We start from the raw sequence: 22,007 nt of genomic DNA, 5'->3' as shown, positions 1-22,007 counted from the left end.
TATCTGATTCGACAGACGAAGCATGGAGAGAACTTAAAAATAAATACGATCTCCAGATTCATCTCCTTGCCACTTTCCTCACTTCGATCAAGGGAAAAAACACACCTACATTTCTCTTCAGTGCAGCACCCAAATGCCACCACGTGTGAACAAAAGTCCCAGACATCCTGGGCCATCCAGAGTATTTTTGTGGTCTTGCTACAGACCGTTCCAGCTGTCTGTCAAGAGACAGCTTATATATCATACTCCACAGACCGAGTCTTTGCTCAAGATTGGATGATTTTCGTTTCAACTTCAGCTGCCTTGTTCCCATTTGTTTTTTCCTACGGTTTTTAGGTCTCGCCTGAGACAGCGCATGCTGTCTTTTCGAGAAATTCAGTAAGTGGCTTTCAAAAGTGCCACCAGAGGCTTTTGGAGGCCTAAAGCTTGAGTGCACGCGAGCGTGCACGCCCGCAGCCGCCATCTGCCTTTCTGTCATGGCTCATTAAGCCTCCTCCTGCTGTCTGCTCTCACTACCCCCCTCCCTTCTCCCTTCTCCCCTTCCCTCCTCGTTAGCTTGTTATTCTTAACTTCGGAAGCATCTGATGTGAATTCTTGAAGGAGCAAGTCACTTTCGACTAAGCCAATGCCGCCTCAGACAGTAGACATTTTCTGGTGCTTGTTGTGTGTTTCTTTTCGTCGCATTTGGCATATAATCACTGTATAGAACGTTACACCATTAAGCACTCTTAGATCTTTTTCACTATACGGGAACTTGTTGCACAGTGCCAGTTTTTGATTTAATTATATAATTCTTTAATTTGTTACAATTAGCGTCCATTTGTATTAACTTTCTCCACCCCTGCTTAGCTGTTTTCGCACTACTTGCCTTAACCAGCACTGTGCTCTGATTAGGCCATAAGCCCTATCTTTCATTGAGATCGCACTCGCATCTCGCCGTCTTTATGGCGTTTAGCTCCCACGCTCGTCAGACTTTAATGCGAACATAGGCTAGTTCACGCGTCTCCTTCACATTTTTATTCCACCACTGCACCGCCACTCAATTCTTTACTTCTTTCACTGTCCTCGGAACCTCTCCCGTTTCGGCATCGGATATCCACGATTTGGGGCATTGTCGTGATTGTGCAGGTCATGCTCTGCAGCAAAATTAAAGTTAATCAGGTTGCAATGTCATATTTCACGTTCACCGTAAAACACACGCACCTCGTGACGTAATGCAACTCAGTTACCTGCCTATAAAGGTGCTACTTGGACGTAGCCTGGTCTGTGCCCGTGTCTTCTTTGCTGCCTGCAACCACTACGGGACTTGCTGATGACCTATTTCCGCACATTTCATGATTTTCATAGTGACGTGACAAAGATTGCAAACTTTTGTGAAGCTGCAACAAATTTCATAGACACTTGCAAAGTATACCTTTCTGTGCAATTTGTATGGCCTCATTCAAAATATAGAACCATCTTTATAGTCAGTGAAGAGGGTGGCCTCAGCTGAACAGGAATATATGTTTGCTATATATGAATGCACACATGTATAATCAGATCAGACTCTTTATTTCCAAGAAATGCATTATTACAGAATTCAATTCATTGATATAAGCATTTAAAAATATCATAAAAATCTACAATAAATAGCAATTAATTAAATCAATACAGGAAACACAGAACACCAACCTAAAACAAATATAAAATGGTATATAAATTAAAATATCTTAAAATTAATTGAGCGATCTGCAGCCCATTATCCCACACGTATCAAAATGTTTGAAAGCGCAACAGTTTAACCAACACATGCAAAGCTCATTCCATCAGTTAAGGCTACAAGAGAGCATTATACAGGCCTACATAACAAACCGGCAGAGAGACAATCCATTTAAAACAAGCAGTGGCACTGCCAATAGGTCTCGCTTTTGGGACCTTATAAGTATTTAGTTATGCAGCACCATATCCTTGGTGCAACAACATCAACTGTTGCATGGCTAAACACTTATAAGGTACAAGGTTTAGCCATGCAACAGCTGATGTTGTTGCACCAAGGATATTGTGCTGCAAAACTAAATACTTAGAAGGTCCCAAAAGCGAGACCTATTGCCTATGCCAATGCTTGTTTGTATTTGACTCGCTCACAGGGTTTTTTGGTTTAGCCATCAGTAGATCTTCCACTCTTCCTGCTCTGAACGCAGCATTGCAAAAAGAACCACATTTAAATGCCACCAATATGCTACCTTTCAGAGCCACCTGGTCACTAGAAAAATGGCAGCAGTAATGTGGAAGAGAATATTGAGCTTGACATACTACTAAAAAGAAGCATTAGAAATGCATTTCAGTTTTGCATGTATGTAAAGAGAAGCTAGACCTATTGGCATTGCTGATGCTTGTATTGATTTCTACGTGATTGTTCAGCTATTTTTTTGTCTGTCTGACAACAGTCTGTCTGTGATCAAGAAAGACTATTCAAATAGCAAGTTACTGCTCACCAAGGACATCTTTTGATGTACTCTGAGGAATCCTCATTGATCTTCCTATCCTGCAGTGGGGCAAATGGAGGTAATTTGTGATTTTTTTATTTGTATTGCTTAAAATGTTCAAGAACATTGTGTGCCAATATTTTCAACCTAGATCATAAACACTGGGAATGCGTTGCATTCACTAGCAGTAAACGTACGCAATAATTTTGTAGGTTTGAAAGAATGGAGATAAGATGCTTCTGACAGAATTGCATGTGGGCAGCCCCCTCTACTTCCATCTCAGTTGTTTGTATTCCACACCTATCTCAAAAGAATACTCCAGGTTTTCGGGAATTGCAGGCACCTGGCCATCTGCTTGCAGGCATTTGCAATCTCAAAGCATTCTAGAACATGTCAGGGGTGTCCTTCACAGAAACCCTGCTCTCTGGTAGAGACTGTATCTAGCAGCATATTCCTTACCTTTTAATTTCCCAGATGTCAGTTTGGATCCAGGAGTTTTTTGCGCAAGCACTATCGCTGTGCGCCAGTGGGTGGCAAACAGTTACGCGCGGCAGGAACTGCGCCATAAGTGACATTCACATCTCCTATACAGGTGCCACCTTGGCGTGCTTATGTCAGTTACTTTTCACAACTTTCCACACCAGAAGCATGAAGTGCACTCACAAAGGAGAGTCCAAACTAGGGCCCTGAAAGGGATTATCCCTAACACTAGAAATCTGTCAGCAGAGCGAGGAGGATGGGTGGGTAGGTAAGGAATCTGCGGCTAAATACTATTTCTACCAGATGGGTTACCGAAGGTAAGTAACTTGTTCATCTGCAAAGACATCTAGCCACAGATTCCTTACCTTTGAATAGATATCCAGGTAATACCGTCCCCGGTGGTGGGCTAAAGACACATTCTAAACTAGAAAGTACTGGAGGCCTGAACGGGCAAAAAGCCCATCCCTGTGGCCTTGTCAAGGCAGTAATGTTTGGTGAACATGAGCAGGGACACCCACGTTGCTGCCTGGCAGATGTCCAGGACTGGGCCTCCACGTGCTAATGCAGTGGTTGCAGCTTCAGCTCTGGTGGAATGAGCCCTTGAGCTCTCCAGGGGCTGTTTCTTGGCCAATGCTTAGCGAATCTTTTATTTCTGCACCGCCCGAGCCTTCGTCGCTCCAACATACCCCACGTTGAGCAAAGTGATGGACTGGCCCACATGGAATGGTGTTACCACTTTCAGCAAGAAAGAGGCCTTTGTACAAAGCACCAGTTTGTCTAGCAAAACAGACAGGAATGGGTACTTGGATTATTCAGCCTGCAGCTCACTCAACCTCCGGGCAGGTGTAATTGCCACAAGAGGCGGATTTGATGGTGAGCAGTCGCAGGGGACAATTATGAAGAGGCTAAAAAAAAAAAGCACACACTAAGTAAGGGAGAACCAAATTAAGATTCCACTGAGACATAGTAAAAGGAGAAGGGGGAACATATAAGACCTTTAATACATACATTTAAAATAGGGGACTTTAAATAAAGAGGGCTGGTCAGGCTGCCACAAAAAGGCAGACGGAGCAGAAAGGTAACCTTTAAGAGTGTGCAGAGTCCTGCTGGGCAAGGGTAAGAATAAAAATGACATCAGAAAGGGAAGCAGGAAGAGGGTCAAAATACCTTTCTGTACAATAGAATACAAATTTCTTCCAGGCGTATACCATTTTGGTGGAGGGACGCCTGGCTACCAGAGTAACATTGCAGACTTCCGGAGGAAGGTTGAAAGTTGTCAACTGTTGCAGCTCAATCTCCAATCAAGAAGGCATAGAGTTGACATGTTTGGGTAGCAAACCCTTCCCTGCTGTTGCGACAGAAGATCCTCTTGAAGGGGAAGCCTGATCGAAGGATCGATGCTCATGCCGAGAAGTTCGCGATACCAGACTCTCCGTGCCCAGTCTGGAGCCACGAGGATGACTTAGGCCCGGTCATTTCGGATCTCCTTGAGAACTCTGGACAGGAGTGGTATGGGCAGAATGGTGTAAACGAGGCCTGAACTCAACTCAAGACGAAAATCCACTCCAAGAGAGAGTGCTTTGGAAACTTCAGCGTGCAAAATTGCTGACATTGCTCATTCTTGGTAGAGGAGAAACGGATCTAACCAAGGATCTACCCACTGCTGAAAGACACCTTGCACTACGTCCGAATGGAGATGCCATTCATGATCCACTAGGCATCAACGCTTAAGTTTGTCCCCACTGGCATTCAGAGAACCTGCCAGGTGTTAAACCACCAGGAATATGCCCTGCTGTTCCAGCCATTTCAAGAAACAAGGGGCCTCTTGACAAAGGGCCCACAACCCCACTTGCCCTGTTTGTTGCAGTACCGCGTAGCGGTAGTGTTGTCTGTGAACACCGGTACCAGCCTTCTCTTGATGGATGGTAGAAAACTTTCAATACCAGGATTGTCGGAGGTCCAGCATGTTTATGTGGAGTTCAGATTCCGCCAGAGGCCAGAGTCCTCTGATCTCCACCTATCACAGATGGGCTCCCCATCCCAGAAGTGACACATCTGTCCCAATCTGTTTGGGCAAGGGAGAGGGTTTTGCCTCTAACCCAATCGTGGTTCGTTAGCCACCACTGCAGGTCTTTTGCAGTTCCCTGTTTTGAGAAAGCGAGAATAAGGTCACAGAGCAGGGAGGATGGGCAGGTCGGTAAGGAATCTGCATCTAGATTTTGCCTCTACCAGATAAGGCGTTGCTGAAGGTAAGTAACGTATTCATCCGATAGAGACCTCTAGCTGCAGATTCCTTACCTTAGAATGAGGTACCTTAGAATGAGGTACCCCAGCATAGCCATCCTTGGAGAAGGGTCTGTGGGTCGGATTGCAGGAATATCCCCGGCCAGGCTAACTGGTCTGAAATAAGGAAGAGACAGGCTGCCAGAAAGTGAGGCGATAGACACCTCACCAGAAACATGGAGGAGTGGCATGTATGGAACTGAATCCATGACTTTGGCCAAAACAAGGGAATAAGAAGAAAAAAAAAAGGAGTCTGAAAGGACAGTCCAAAAAAAACATTCTACTATATCGTACCCTGAAAGTCAACCGGGCCCAAAAAAAAAGCAAAGGAAGACCAAGGACTCCTAGCCATAGAAGAAAGGAACGCAGAGAGCTCCAACTCATAGTATAAGAGGAATGTGGAATTTAATAAAATATCTACTGGTCCATGGGGCAAGTTGCTTCATAAATCTACTTGTCCTGTAACAAAATCCACTTGTCCCTTTGGTGCCATGTAGTGCAGTGACAAATTATAGCAGCAATCTCATTATATAAGAGCTCTGATATAGCCTTTCTGTTTATGCCAGGGTTCATACTATAGTAGTGTTTAAATACTTGCAATCCCCTTATGTTCCGCCGATCTACATACTGGGGCTGAGGGTAGTGGTAAGCAATAGTTTGATGGTTAGAATGACCTTTTGAGTCTGTGCAAACCTAACTTGCATGTTTTAAGGGTTTTCAACAACTCTTCTCTGATCTTTTCCCATACTGAGAAACGTTGGAAATTTACTCCTGACAATGGCAGACGTAAACCTTCTTCCAGAGTTGGGAAAAAAGTGAATGAGGGAAAGTGAACTTGCAAACACTCATTTGCGCATGAGCAAATCTACAAATGCATATTTGCTCACGCTAAAATGCAGTTCACAAATATTTTCTACTATTTCTTGTCCTACTTCTGTAAATTCTTGGGAATTCACAAAAGTGGTATAGTTACACTTAATGCAAGGACATATACCATGGGTGCACTTTCGAGACTTTCTTTAATAATTGGGCCCCTAATTTGGTCTGCCGTTGACCGTGACCTTCAGTGTTTATGACAATTCTGTCTCTCTATATCGTCTGGCTTCACTGTGAGTGACCATTAGATTTAATGGGGTAACCCAGTAACCCTCAGAACCTGGGTACGTATATGAAAAGGAAAAAAGTGGTTCTGTTGGGAGTGAACTTGATTTAAGGAACACTGAATGTGTATAAGAGATTGTTACAAAAAAGTGTACCTAATCACAAGAGAACACACACACATAACAAATATTACTCTAACCAACGTAAAGTGATTTTCGTTCTCAATATATTTTTAAATGTACATGATTATTATTGCAATATAAGACTGACCCAACGGACAATACATAAATACATTTAGTGAACAATAGTGTACAATCACATTAACAATCAACATGGACTTGACATCATGAACATATATTTGGACAAAAACATTAACATTAAAAGAATGATGATCCGTAGTTCGTAGCATATAACACCACAATATATATTATTCAATATTCCAATGGTGGAATTGCATGGATCAATCAAATAGATAACGTCGACGTTTCGACCCTAGGAATACGTGTAGATTTATACGCATCAAAGACGGGTCTTCATCAGGACAACGACAACCAGTCAGTCTGTAATTACAGAACATATAATCAAAACCTCAAAGTTATGTGTGTGTTTAAGTAATTATTCTACAGCGATTATGTGGCTGCTGCTCACCTGAGGACTAAGAATCGATTTGTATATATATCCCCTTGTGTCGCATACGGTGAAAGTAATCAAAAATATCCCTGCGACATGGCAAAATTCCTGCAACAAATAACGTAAAGTAACTCTCATGTAGGGTAAAATATATAATCATAGTCCGTATGGTGACTTATCGCCGGCACATACCTTACGAAGCTCCTGCGCAGGGCAGACAAATTACCATCAAGGCGAGCAACAATGTCTACAAATAAACGCATATTGGATCTCGTTAGTGACGTAGTGAACGACGGAATTAATTTAAAGAAAATCACCTATTTATAAGCTTAAATGTACTAGCAAGGTCTGCGCCTGAATCTACGATACCGTCCTTGGACTGGTATCCACACTGAATGGTAACTCCCAGAGCGATGTCAAAGTCCTGTGCGGGCTAAAGCATACGTCTACAATGACCCATGAGCGTAAATTAAATAGATTTATTAACGTCATGATAAAGGGCATACTCAAAATACCAATACGCAACAGACGTATTCAAGCTTGCGTGGCCTCTATATTCTGAAGCTATGAAACTGAATAAACCGAAACAATTCGGTTGAGGAACTTGCATTGACTCCCCCTCCGCAAACCGTGAAATTGACTAAAACAGGGGCACAGAGTGAATAATGCCCGCCGCTGAAAAACATGCGCCTCTGATCTAAATGTAAATGCTCCCAGACTTACTTAGAGCCGAATGAATCCGCTTCCAGTCTCTTACAGTCCGGACAAACAAAGAGCCGAACCTGGAGATGCAGTCAGCTGCTTAAGTAAACGCGCGCGAAAAATTGTGTGTCAGCCAAATCGAAAACACGACATGGATCGGGGGCCAAGGCTGAAGCAGGTATTATTCAAAAGACGTGCAATGGATGCGGAATCTTGAAGGTCCTGGAGTGGGGGTCCTATCGAAAGGTTTAGAACGTTGTTCACAAGTATGTTTGTGAATCGCTTCCGCAAAAAGAATATATTTCGGCGCCCCATTAATTGTGAACTGATTTCCAAACGATACTTCTTAAGGAATGTATTCAATAAAGACATAGATGTATATACTGCATGAGGAATTCACACAGTTACCCGTAGAATCTCGGCGTACGGGAGCAATAAACCTTCCGTGAACGGGGAACCGACGGCGTTATCAATCCAGATCCATCCAATTTCACATATTTGCATTAGTGTAGTTTGTCTGGACAACAACACAGAATTGGAAACAAATAGGATACAGCTTTGATCACATACTAAACTCAACGTTAAAGGACAGTTGAATTTATGTAAAACAAAAATGTGGGGATAAGTTCACAGTATACAGACACAGCCTATAATCTACTCATTTGGATGTAGGTCTCCTCATGCTCATTGAGCCCATGGTCAACAGCCTCAAGGGTATGTATCCAACGACATTCCTTGTAGTTGAGGGAACTAGCCACATTACCACCCCTCTGGTCGATAATAATTTTTTCAATAACCCACCATTCAATTTGTTCATGAGTGTGACCCATAGTGGAAAAGTGTTCCACAAGGGGAGCACCTTGTGTCTTGCATTTTATTCTACTTGTGTGTTGTTGGATTCTATTCTTCACTTTCTGGGTCGTTTGTCCTACATAAATCAGGGAACATGGGCATCTGATTGCATAGATTACATTTTGGGTATTACAATTAGTGAATTGATCAAGGCTGTATGTTTTACCCCGATGTGTAAAGTTATTTCCAGGCACAGTGTATTGACATACTTTACATTTACTGCATCTATGATGACCAGTTACGGGTGGTAAACTGAGTAATGATCTGGTGTCAGGGTGTCTAGGTGGTTCTATTCTTTTACATAAATTCAACTGTCCTTTAACGTTGAGTTTAGTATGTGATCAAAGCTGTATCCTATTTGTTTCCAATTCTGTGTTGTTGTCCAGACAAACTACACTAATGCAAATATGTGAAATTGGATGGATCTGGATTGATAACGCCGTCGGTTCCCCGTTCACGGAAGGTTTATTGCTCCCGTACGCCGAGATTCTACGGGTAACTGTGTGAATTCCTCATGCAGTATATACATCTATGTCTTTATTGAATACATTCCTTAAGAAGTATCGTTTGGAAATCAGTTCACAATTAATGGGGCGCCGAAATATATTCTTTTTGCGGAAGCGATTCACAAACATACTTGTGAACAACGTTCTAAACCTTTCGATAGGACCCCCACTCCAGGACCTTCAAGATTCCGCATCCATTTCACGTCTTTTGAATAATACCTGCTTCAGCCTTGGCCCCCGATCCATGTCGTGTTTTCGATTTGGCTGACACACAATTTTTCGCGCGCGTTTACTTAAGCAGCTGACTGCATCTCCAGGTTCGGCTCTTTGTTTGTCCGGACTGTAAGAGACTGGAAGCGGATTAATTCGGCTCTAAGTAAGTCTGGGAGCATTTACATTTAGATCAGAGGCGCATGTTTTTCAGCGGCGGGCATTATTCACTCTGTGCCCCTGTTTTAGTCAATTTCACGGTTTGCGGAGGGGGAGTCAATGCAAGTTCCTCAACCGAATTGTTTCGGTTTATTCAGTTTCATAGCTTCAGAATATAGAGGCCACGCAAGCTTGAATACGTCTGTTGCGTATTGGTATTTTGAGTATGCCCTTTATCATGACGTTAATAAATCTATTTAATTTACGCTCATGGGTCATTGTAGATGTATGCTTTAGCCCGCACAGGACTTTGACATCGCTCTGGGAGTTACCATTCAGTGTGGATACCAGTCCAAGGACGGTATCGTAGATTCAGGCGCAGACCTTGCTAGTACATTTAAGCTTATAAATAGGTGATTTTCTTTAAATTAATTCCGTCGTTCACTACGTCACTAACGAGATCCAATATGCGTTTATTTGTAGACATTGTTGATCGCCTTGATGGTAATTTGTCTGCCCTGCGCAGGAGCTTCGTAAGGTATGTGCCGGCGATAAGTCACCATACGGACTATGATTATATATTTTACCCTACGAGAGTTACTTTACGTTATTTGTTGCAGGAATTTTGCCATGTCGCAGGGATATTTTTGATTACTTTCACCGTATGCGACACAAGGGGATATATATACAAATCGATTCTTAGTCCTCAGGTGAGCAGCAGCCACATAATCGCTGTAGAATAATTACTTAAACACACACATAACTTTGAGGTTTTGATTATATGTTCTGTAATTACAGACTGACTGGTTGTCGTTGTCCTGATGAAGACCCGTCTTTGATGCGTATAAATCTACACGTATTCCTAGGGTCGAAACGTCGACGTTATCTATTTGATTGATCCATGCAATTCCACCATTGGAATATTGAATAATATATATTGTGGTGTTATATGCTACGAACTACGGATCATCATTCTTTTAATGTTAATGTTTTTGTCCAAATATATGTTCATGATGTCAAGTCCATGTTGATTGTTAATGTGATTGTACACTATTGTTCACTAAATGTATTTATGTATTGTCCGTTGGGTCAGTCTTATATTGCAATAATAATCATGTACATTTAAAAATATATTGAGAACGAAAATCACTTTACGTTGGTTAGAGTAATATTTGTTATGTGTGTGTGTTCTCTTGTGATTAGGTACACTTTTTTGTAACAATCTCTTATACACATTCAGTGTTCCTTAAATCAAGTTCACTCCCAACAGAACCACTTTTTTCCTTTTCACTGTGAGTGACAGCATTCTGCTTTTTCAAAAGGTTTTGTTCAGTGCAAGTAACTACTGTGGCAGTGTGAGCTTTTTGAGAAACTTTTTTTTTTGCTTTCGCCAATGTTTGTTATAATGGTGAGGGCCCGGCAGCTCCCACACCAATAAGGTTTTACAAAAACCATGCCAAAACAAGTCACAAACAAAACTAAAGAGCTGACCACCAATTTCAGACCTACTGGCTTTTGCCAATGCTTGCTTATTTTTGTTTCCAATAATCTTATTGAAACTGGTTACACTGATTTTTCCATTATGAATATTTTTGGGAAATACTAGCATGCATCAACACATGTAACTAAATGATGCTGCAAAGACATGGCACTTGTAATTTTACAGTAGTTTAGGAAAATGCTTTTTCCCCTGCTTTCATTGTTTTAAATAACATTTTATTTTGAAAGCAACGAATCAGTCTTGCTTTCAAGCTTCTGCAAATATTTGCATCAAATCAGAGAGCTTTCTGGGAGCATTATACATAGCCTTATATTGCTGAACTTTGAAAACGTGTACACACATTGTTATACTGGAACCATGGTCAGTAGTGTTGTCGGAGTTTACAACATTTACATACAGTGCTCACCCTAATAATCAAGGCTTACAATTAATGAACCATAAATACAAGTTTGAACAGCATTAAAATATGGGCAAAAAATATTACCTTAACTGCACAGTGTGCCCTTCCCTGATCCATAATGTGGTACTGCAAACTGGCAGCCAAAGGGTTTGTGCTGCAGGGGGTTGGGCTTACTTGTCGCAAGGACAAAATACACATGAAAACTTGTTGCCCTTGACCCCAAACAGCAAGTCCTTGGAGTCTGGCTATAGGAATTCCATATCCCTGCCATCAAAGTGCTTTTTCGGCGAGTAGCACACTACTCCGGAACCCACAAAGGATTAGTATAGTGAAAATATGAAAGTAATTTGAGTGGTGGATATGTTAGTTTTTTGGATTGAGCAGGATAGTGGAGGGATAGAAGAGGGAAAAAGGTTTGCATTTATATAGCGCTTGCTACCCTTGATGTGGTGTTGAAGCGCTTTTTTGGGGAGTAGCACACTACTTTGAAACCTAGAAAGGATTAGTGGTGGGGAAGAGTGCAACAACGTAAGAAGAAACACTCATCCGTAAGAGGCCGGAGGAGATCCCTCACTATAGAGATACCCAACAAGGGAAGGTATAAAAGATATGGAAGCATATGTGCATGAAAAAAACATAAATATATATATATACACACACCCACACACCCCCACACACCCACACACATATACACACATAATTTTCCCTCTAGAAAGACGCTGGGCACTCAAGGCTTATGATTTAATGATTTATTTTCAATTCAACGTGCAACCTAAAGCTGACAAACGCATTTCGGCTCCCTGGCCTTTGTCAATGTTGAATTGAAAATAAATCATTAAGAAATCATAAGCCTCGAGTGCCCAGTGTCTTTCTAGAGGAAAAAAGTGTTTCCGCAAGTCCGTCCTCACGAGCTGCGAGCACCCCGCTGTGTGGAGAGTGGTGACCACTGACGGAAAGGGACACTGAATGTTACAAGCGAGTACCACAAAGTAACCTCTTAGAGGCTAAGAATAAATACCACAAGGAACTAGCTAGATGGAGGGGAATGGGACGGAGGGAGAATATCAATATCTAAAAGTCAATCCGGTAACTACAATATTGTACCTCATACCTAAAGTTCATAAAGATATGCTATCCCCTCCTGGAAGACCAATAACATTGGCCATTGGTAGTTTATTCGGAACCTCATCAAGATAGATAAATCACTTCCTGCAAGACATTGTAAAAACCCTGCCATCCTACATTCAGAACACCAGGGATTTTTTAAGAAAGCTGCATAATGTCCATTGGGAAGAATCAGATCTACTTATAACATTAGACGTAGCCTAGTTCTACACAAGCATTGCACACAAGGACGGCCTAAGGGCTCTGAGGCACTTTTTGGGCACCAGACCTATATATCTATACCACCACTCAGAGATGCTGATTAAAATAGCTGAACTGTGCCTGGAAAATAACTTCTTCCTTTTTGGGAATGAAACCCATAGACAACTGAGGGGCACGGCCATGGGCACCTGCTTCGCCCCCAGCTATGCGAATCTCCACATGGGCTGGTGGGAGGAGCAGGTGCTCAGGGTCAAACATGAGAGAGAGTAATGAAAAGATTAAGGTCTGATATCGGTTTATAGATGACCTGTTCATTGTATGGAGGTGGGTCTGTAGAGAGGGCCAAAACTTTCCTAGCCGCTCTGAATAACAACACGCTAAACCTAACCTTTACAAGCACCATCAGTGAATCACGTGCGCTTTCTAGATTTGGAAGTTTTTATTAAAGAGGGCAGGTTGCACACAAGCAGTTTTGGAAAACCAACTGCAGGAAATACCATCCTTCACTCGAGTAGTGTCTATCCACAAAAGCAGAAACAAAGTATTCCCTATGCGGAACATCTCCGTATGAAAAGAAATTGCAGCGAAGCAAGCTCTCTAACGAAAGCACAAACTGATTTAACAGAAAGATTTAAAGAGAGGCTATAGCCTGCAAGTTTTGAACCAAGCATTAGGGAAAGTGGATGGACTACCCAGAGATTACATTTATTTAAAGAAAAGAGTTGAAAAGAAACAAACCGGAGACACAACACAGGAAAATCGGATGATAACCAGATACACTGCCCATCATGCAAGGGTGAGAGGCTGCATGAATAGGCATTGGCATCTGGTTAAAAGGGACACGGAGTACTTTAGTCACATGTAAACCTCTCATTTCCTACAGAAGAGCTAAATCCATGAGGCAGCAGTTGGTAAAGAATAGCCCTGAGGTAGTTGAAACAGACAGTTGGTTGAGGGCAAATCCAGGCTTTAATAAGTATTTGAAGTGCAAGGCTTGCAAGCATGGAATAAATAAAAGGGAGATCCAAGTACCATTAATGAATAAACCATGGAAAATTCTGCGCTTCTTTAACTATAAGAGCAACCAAGTAGAGTACGTCCTCCAATGTACTTGCCCGAAGAGCTATGTCGGCAGTACAATTCATGTGGTTAATGTTAGGATTCTCCAGCACCTCAGGGCAGCGAGAAACCGAGATAAGTAATATCCTTTAGCCCGTCATATTAATGATGTCCATGCAGGCAAGGTAGCGGAGCCGATGTATGATGTAGTTGACTCTGTCCCTAGGAGTAGACGAGGTGGAAATCGCGAAGGCAAGTTAAGGCAACTAAAACCCGATACATATTAATGTTTGATTCTAAGACACCTGGAGGCCTAAACTCTGATGAAGATATGCATGTCCATCTCGAGTAAGGGAAATACGCAACTGATTAATCCATCTCTAGAAAATGATAGATTAAACATGCCGACTGTCTGCACAATGCTTTTTTTTTTTTTAAACAGATTTTATTCATCAAATAGCACATATGTAGCAGAGCTCTGTAACCCAGAGACTTCTGCATAATAAAACGTATAGCATTATGACTTTGACTATATGGAAACCCTAACCCAACAACCCCCCCCCCCACCGCACTAACAACCTCCAAAGAGAAGCACAGCAATAGAAAATGCACCACAATAAATGATTGCAGCATACAAATACACAGTAAACCACAGTTTGCATCAACAGAGTAAAACTTAAACTGGATTGAAGGGCCCTGCTGTAGAGACCGGCTCCAGCTGCAAGCCTCAATAGTCCACCCATCGCTTCCAAATTTTAAAATGTTTATGCGGGCACCCTCTTGCAGCAAAACTGGGAAGCTCCAAACCCATGCCAAAGTCCAGACCATTTTTCCATGCGGACATCGAGGGTGGTGCCGGTGCATTCCATGCCCTAGCAATGTCTCTCTTCGCCAGAATGAACCCAAGCAACATGAGATGGCGTTTATATATGTTGCCGTAAATATCCCAACCATAACCAGTAGGAGCACTAGCTTCGGCAAGCGGGGAAGGTCCCAACCCAACACCTTGGAGAGGCAGGCCACAACTCCCCTTCAAAATCGTGCCAAGGAAAGACAGTGCCAAACTGTATGCATCAAGGTACCCTCCTCCCGTTCGCACCTGAGACAAAGGGGAGGCCACCAATCCCTCCCTCCACAGTCAAGCCCGTGTGAAGTAGACCCGATGAAGATACTTAAACTGGACCAGGCCCAGACGTACTGCTATAGCTGCCCCCGCGGGAAGGCCAGGGCCTCCGTTCAGTCTTCCTCATCAAGTGGGCCAACGTCTCCCTCCCAGGCCACTCTAAGCTTCTGCAGTGTGGGAGAACAGTGAGTAACCAGGGATTGGTAAATCTTAGAGATCCTGAAGATCTCTCAAACACCTTCGCTTATATCAGGCTGAACTCCGCCAGTGTCTCCAAGCCCTCCAGGCTAGTCGAGAGGGCGTGCCGAAACTGAAGATATTTATAGAATTGGGTTCTCAGCATGTGAAATTCCTTTTATAGGTCCTGAAATGACTTCAGGACCGGTCCCTGCATTACATCCCCCAGGGTAGAGATACCAATGCTATCTCATCCACGAGACCCCGACAGAGTAGCTAATTGTGGGAGACGCCCATTGTTCCATAGAGGGGTCTCCCGTGTCAGTTTATTCCACCACCCCATCCTCCATGGGGCCTACCACCAAATTTGGAAAACGACCTTCATCGCTGACAGCAATGAATTGCGTAGCAGTGCAGAGTACAGTATCGTGTGTAGGGAGAAATCCCCCATACATCACCGCTCAACAGCATAGGCAGGGTCATCTCTATCCCCATACCACCATTCATTCAAAACGAGCAAGTTTGAGGTCATATAGTATAATAAAATGTCGGAGGCCGCCAGCCCCCCACAGTACGTAGAGAGAAGGCACGTCCGTAAGACAACTCACACCGCTCCCTCAACCCATAAAAACGGACCCAAGGCAGCATTAACCTGCCAGAACCATCTGGGGGAAAAATCGGGTAGGGGTGATTCTGCAGTTGGTGTAGTAAACGGGGGGAGCGAAACCATCTTGAAGAGGACCGATCTACCATAGATGGACAGTGGCATATGGGATACTGTCCTGAGATCCGCCCGCACACGTTCCCAAACTGGAACCAAATTCCTTTCCCAAGACACGGTAGGCGAGTCCGATAGAAATACTCCCAAATACTTCAGCCCCCCTGTAACCACTCGAACCGACGAAGCCCAGGAGCCTCGACCCGACACGTCTCCAAGAACCCACAAGGTGGACTTGCGGGGGTTCAGGTAGAGACCAGACGATTCCCTGAAGATCTGCGTGATGCCGAGCAGTCTCAGCCCCGTCCTATCCACATCTGTAAGAAAAAATTAAACGTCGTCGGCATATAATGCAATACGATCTGATAATCCGTGCGCACATTCAAAGCCAGTCACCTGCGCATCAACACGCACCCAGGCGGTCAGGGGTTCCATAGCCAATGCAAACACGTATAGAGACAGAGGGCCGCCCTGCCGGGTACCCCGTCCAATAGAAAAGGTGGAGGAGGTAGAGCCGGGGACATGCACTGACGCAGTGAGATCAGTATAGAGCAAGGTCAGGTAGGACCTGAAGCGCGGTCCAAAATTCAGCCTGTGTAACAACGCAAATAAGTACACCCAACTAAGGGAATCAAATGCCCTGTCCATATCTGCCAGTAATAGCGCCGCCCGTTCACCCAGCCCCCGAATGGTCGCAACAGCAACATGTGCTCGTTGAATATTATGTCGAGTCGCCCTCTGGGGCATAAACCCCTCCTGATCTGGGTGCACTAAGGTAGTGATGTGGGACCGCAGGCAATTGGCGACAATGCTTTAATGTTTTAACACTTTTTATGTTATGGATATGTATTTTCATGTGAACAACTTAGTTTTTAAGATCATGCCCCAACATTTTTCCATATTGAGTAAGCAACGTAAATAGGCAAAGAGGTTACTTGATAAATATGTATTCACATATTATGGTGATAGTTAAATGTTCCATGTGGATCAGACTGCCCTGATATTTTTAATTCATACCATACACATGCACTTGTACTTAATGCAAACACTAACAGTGTATCCTAGTAATACATTTGCACTTTATATAAATAGCATGCACTTTCACAAATCTGAGACTAGAAGAAAGCACATAATCAAAACAGGTATTGTATTCAAGGAACCATGTGTCAATACCCCAACAGTGTTTCTGAGTTATGCATTTGCATTTTATATAGGTAGCATGCACTGATGCACTTGCACTTTGATAATTCTGAGACTAGAAGAAAAGCACACCAGGACCAAAATGGTTATTTTATTCAAGGAATCATGAGAGTCTATAAAATTACATCGACCAGCATTAGCACTTTTTTGCGTAATTACACGTATTTGGGCCACGATGTGGACTGAGAGCCCATACATTCTGGCACAGTCACACTCTTATAGGAGTGTTAGAGTGGGTATAGAGTGTTTGAGTCTACGTAGCTGTCAATATACAGTAACCAAATGGTTTATCATGCAGGCTGGGGCATCTAGCATTGACATTTTAACAGTGATGGTATTTAAGGCACATGCACTTTGAACGGCAAGTGCACGGCATCTGCACTTGCACTTTATTGTGACAGTTTACTAGGTCTATTTAATTACTAGACATCTTGTTTTCATCTTTTGGAAAATATTTCCCTAATAGATTAGAGCAGATTATAGAGCATTATTTCGCAGCTCAAAATAGACCTCAATACAGTATATACGTCAACCAAATATTAAAACACTTGTGGGTTTGACCTTAGGGAAGCACAGTAATTAATAAATCTCAAAGATATGCACAGAATATGTTAATTGAATAAAATATAAAAGAAAAATAGAAATAATGAGTATTGTAGGCAAAACATGGATAAAAACATTAAGGTAGAATAATTGTCAAACCATAGTCATTTAAAATGACAAGGTTAATCTTCAAGTATGTTGTTTATGTTACCATGTGATCGTATCTACTGACTTAAAAGGAAATGCAGTAATGTGACTTAGTGTGAACAAGGCAGGGGGATCCTGCCGAAACGCGTTACAGCCCCAAATAAAACAAACTTACCTGAAGACTGGAACTGCGGTGTCAGGCTGAGAGATTATGTGTGCCGAAGTTGGTCGTGAATGGATGGATTGAAAAACTGTACAAGAGGTGTCCAAGAGGGGCACATATAAACGGCAATCACAACGGCATAGGCCAAGACGGAACAACAGCGAATTGGCAAACAACCACATGGACATCAAAAGGAAGAGAAAACACGACCACCAACTGAGTGGTGATAAACAGGCAGCCAGGAGACCAGTAAAAAGGAAAAATCTTGCTACATTAGAAAAATAAGACCACTATGGAGAACTATAAAAGGGTCAAGTGAACAAGGCCAACTACATAGATAACTAGTCCCTGTGTGAGAGAACAGACTGGGAAGACACCTGGCTAATGCGGTGGGCAAGAAGACGGAGGAAATAGTATGGCAAGACCAACCCAACAAATTAAGGACCAAACCACAGAACCAGAGTAAAGAACAGAAGTAACAATCACTCAAGGGTTTGTAAAGCGCGCTAATCACCCATGAGGGTCTCAAAGCGCTGGAGATGATAGGGGCGGGGGGGGGGGGGGGGGGGGAAGAGAAAGAGCGCATCCAGATCAGACGAAGAGCCAGGTCTTGAGGTCCTACCTGAACGTGTGCATGGTTGGGGAGCGTCTGATGTTCACAGGGAGCTCGTTCCAGGTTTTGGCCGCGATGTAGAAGAAAGCTCTCCCGCCGGTTCTGTTTCTGCGGATGCGGGGGACCTCTGCCAGGGCGAGGTCGGTGGAGCAGAGGATCCTCTTGGGTACGTGGAAGGATACCCTCTCGTTGAGGTATTTGGGTCCGATGTTGTGGAGGGATTTGTAGGCGGGGGTGAGGAGTTTGAAGGTGACCCTCTTCTTGACGGGGAACCAGTGGAGGTCTCGTAGGTGTTGGGTTATGTGCTCATGGCGCGGTGTCCCGAGGGCGGGCCTGGCTGCATCGTTCTGGATGGTCTGGAGTCTGTGCAGAAGAGTCTTGTTGATTCCGGCGTAGAGGGCGTTAACGTAGTCCAGTCTGCTGGTGATGAGTGCGTGGGTGACTGTCTTTCTGCAATCTGGGGGGGATCCACTTGAAGGTCTTACGGAGGATGGAAGGCAGTTGAAGCTAGTGGAGGCGACTGCGTTGATCTGGCGGTTCATGGAGAGGGAGGAGTCAAGGATGATGCCGAGGTTACGGGCGTGGTCTGTAGGGGTGGGCGGGCTCCAGAGGGCGGAGGGCCACCAGGTGTTCCAGGCGGAGGTGCAGGGTCAGAGGATGAGGAGCTCTGTCTACTCTGAGTTTAGCTTCAGGCAGCTGTCCTTCATCCATCCTGCCAAGTCCTTCATACCTTCCTGGAAACTTAGTCTGGTGTCCTCTGGATTCTTAGTGAGCGAGAGGATGAGCTGGGTGTCGTCGGCGTAGCATACGGTGCAGAGCCAGTGTTGCCGGACGATGGCGGCGAGGGGGGGCCATGTAGATGTTGAAAAGCGTGGGGCTGAGTGATGATCCCTGGGGTACTCCTTAGTTGATTTCCGTGGGCTTGGAGAGGAAGGGAGGGAGTTGAATCTTCTGTGTTCTGCCAGAGAGGAAGGATTGGATCCAGTCAAGGGCAGCTCCTCGTATTCCCACGTCGTGAAGTCTGGCTGCTAGCGTGCGATGTGAGATGGTGTAGAATGCTGCGGAGAGGTCCAGGAGGATGAGGTAGTGCCTACAGCCTAACAAGGATGTGGTCTAGAAGGAAAAGGAAAGTTCCGGTTGCACGGGAGAATCTGTGGCCTGAAAACAAACCATGTGACTTCATGAGTAAGGGTCCTAACGTTAACCAAAATCATAATTGGTATGCCCCTTAGGAGAGGGAGAGCGAACCACCCAAGGGGTTGGAACAGTATCTGCTCTTGTGATAAGCAAGGGACAAAAGCCCAGTATAGAATCCCCCAGGATCACCAACCTCCATACAAACCAACCCAGAGTAGGAGGGAAAGGAATCCATGTTCAAGAAGAGACAAAAAAGATTTAAAAAAATGGATATAAACTCCAAAAGGGGCAGAAGGCACTTCTGAAGAACAAACAGGCCAGTACCAACATTGGGGCTGGAATCGGAAGTGGAATGGAAACGTCTCCAAAAACACAACTTCGACCAAGGCAAAAGGTAACAGTAGCTTTGTGCAGGGCAGAAGCAGAGTAAAGCAGGCCATGCAGAGTCATAGGAGATGAAGGATCAGCAAAGTAGACCACTCATGCCAGGGTATGGATACAGCATGTCCGTAAAGGACCTAAGAGAGAGAAGAGGAGCGAAGGGGCAGAGGCCCGTTTTGATGGTGCATAGCGAGAGCCAGCACTAGCAAGGACTAGCATTTGAAAAGGGAAAAGAAGGAACAGCATCAAGGTCAGGACCAGAGAACGCACCTGAAGCCAAGAACCATGCCCCTTCCCTTGCGTTTGTTAGGGAAGAAGGTGCCAGATAGAGGAAGGAAGAACCCCCCTTACCCAGTGAGGAGAAACACTCAACAGCAAAGGGGCAGGAGGAATAGGACCCCGTGCACCATTTTCTGACTTGCACCGTTGCACCAAAGCATTGCATGAGAAGTTCCCCATAAGGGGGTACCATCATGTCAGGAACAGATAAGAGGAATAGCTGCAAGGCATACAGATGACATACCCTGTATGACAGGGAGCAAGGCAACAGTACATCAGCATAAAATCACAAAATTACACCAATGACAACTTGAGGAAAAAAGCAAAACACCACCGTGTAGCCAACGGCGTAGAAACCTAACAGGGCCAAGAAATAAGATTCTTCTCAAAAACAACCAGGTAGCACAACCACTATTTGTAAGAAAGAAAAATACCTACCCGGATAGGAGCACCACACTGGAGGCCCCTTAGAAGCGACGAGTGAAAGGAAGCCACCAACAGGCACGACCCTATAACGGCTCACACAGAAAAGAAATCAAGGAGACCATCCCTTGCAATACTGAGTATGGGGGCGGGGGAGAAAAGGACGATATAGCAAGCAGCGGATTAAGATTTCGCTCCACTCCGACTATCCCAAAAACAGTGTAAAGCAGAGTCAGCTTGAGAACCAAACAGACATTGACCATCAACAGGCATGTCCACCAAGGCAGACTGAACAGCCTCATGGAAGCCAGAGGTGCACAACCAGGCATGCTGGACGCCCTCTACCGACACACAGAGGTACAGCTGTAGAAACATTTCCGGATCCAGTCTGGCGCCTGGGGATAATTCCAAGGCAAGGAATCTGCAGGTAGACATCTCTATCAGACAAATAGTTATACACAGTCTAAGCATTGTATGGCCCGCCCAAAAAGTGTCCCAGTAAGAGGTCCCTTATTTTAAAAGTAATAAAAGTTCAGACCCACCGGCCTTTTATTAATCCCAAGAACAAGAAAGACTTGAAAACGATCTGATAACCAATCACAGGTTCATTTATTCTGCACTGTTCATGGAATCACTTGCTGTTCAAGGTTATGAATACTGGAAGAAAATATAAATGAAAAACGTATTTGAATAAACAGGTTTGGCAAATTAAAGGTACAGAGACTTTATTTAGAGCATGCATTTTCCCCAGAGAAGTGATATTTTGAACAAAACGATCCAGCAAAACACCAGCATGGAGGTTTGAGTCTACTAGAGACTTAAACCATCTACTGAAAAAGTTAATTTGACACAGTTTTGAGAATGGCAACGGAAAGAAAATATAACCAATGCTGAACTCCATACCATTGTACAAAAGGAACATTTAACTGCATTTCATTCAAATGGATTTGCCCTGTGGTCTATAGATACTGATACATGCTTGAACAGGTTTCTTTCCAAAGCTGCTGTTTCACTAGCAAACAAACCAGAACCTTGATACAACATAAACTCCACCAGGACAGTCACCACATATAATGTTGGTAATTTGAGCCAACAATGCTGTGAAGGAACACCTGTCTAAGATTAGTGAGGGCAGAGATTTGAAGGTTTTTCTTCTCTGTCCACATCCCGTGAAAAATAAATGGTTTATATCCACATTCAAACATGCCGTTATAAAAGAACATGCATATTCTGAGGGAAGCTGCAGAAGGAATTAGCACCACTGACCAAGAAACCACATTTAAAGTCCTAGACAATTGCTTTCATACACTGAAAACAAATATATATACACACAATTTCAACCATAATTTCTTCATCCTTTAAATCTTCGAAAAGATGATGCAAGTATTGTACAACAAGAAAGGCTCACATTAGAAAGCTTGGGACTAAC

The 22,007-nt window shown here is 43.7% G+C and overlaps 1 protein-coding gene across 2 annotated transcripts in view; it reads right to left on the bottom strand.

Annotated features, from left to right (window-relative positions):
• The window catches only part of LOC146810542 (uncharacterized), a 206,881-nt gene that overhangs the window by 35,144 nt on the left and 149,730 nt on the right, over positions 1-22,007 (bottom strand). Inside the window, exon 3 of one of the 2 annotated variants that reach the window (XR_014966610.1) lies at positions 21,121-21,235. The exons of the other annotated variant lie outside the window; for it this stretch is intronic. The gene's annotated coding sequence lies outside the window, so the exon portion shown is untranslated. The remainder of the gene's footprint in view (positions 1-21,120; positions 21,236-22,007) is intronic. 2 annotated transcript variants of the gene reach the window in all.

This window comes from Triturus cristatus, chromosome 7 (genome assembly GCF_964204655.1).
Source record: "Triturus cristatus chromosome 7, aTriCri1.1, whole genome shotgun sequence".
Taxonomy (NCBI): domain Eukaryota; kingdom Metazoa; phylum Chordata; class Amphibia; order Caudata; family Salamandridae; genus Triturus; species Triturus cristatus.
The sequence above is the reverse complement of the archived record's forward strand: the minus strand, read 5'-3'. Positions and strand labels throughout refer to the sequence as shown.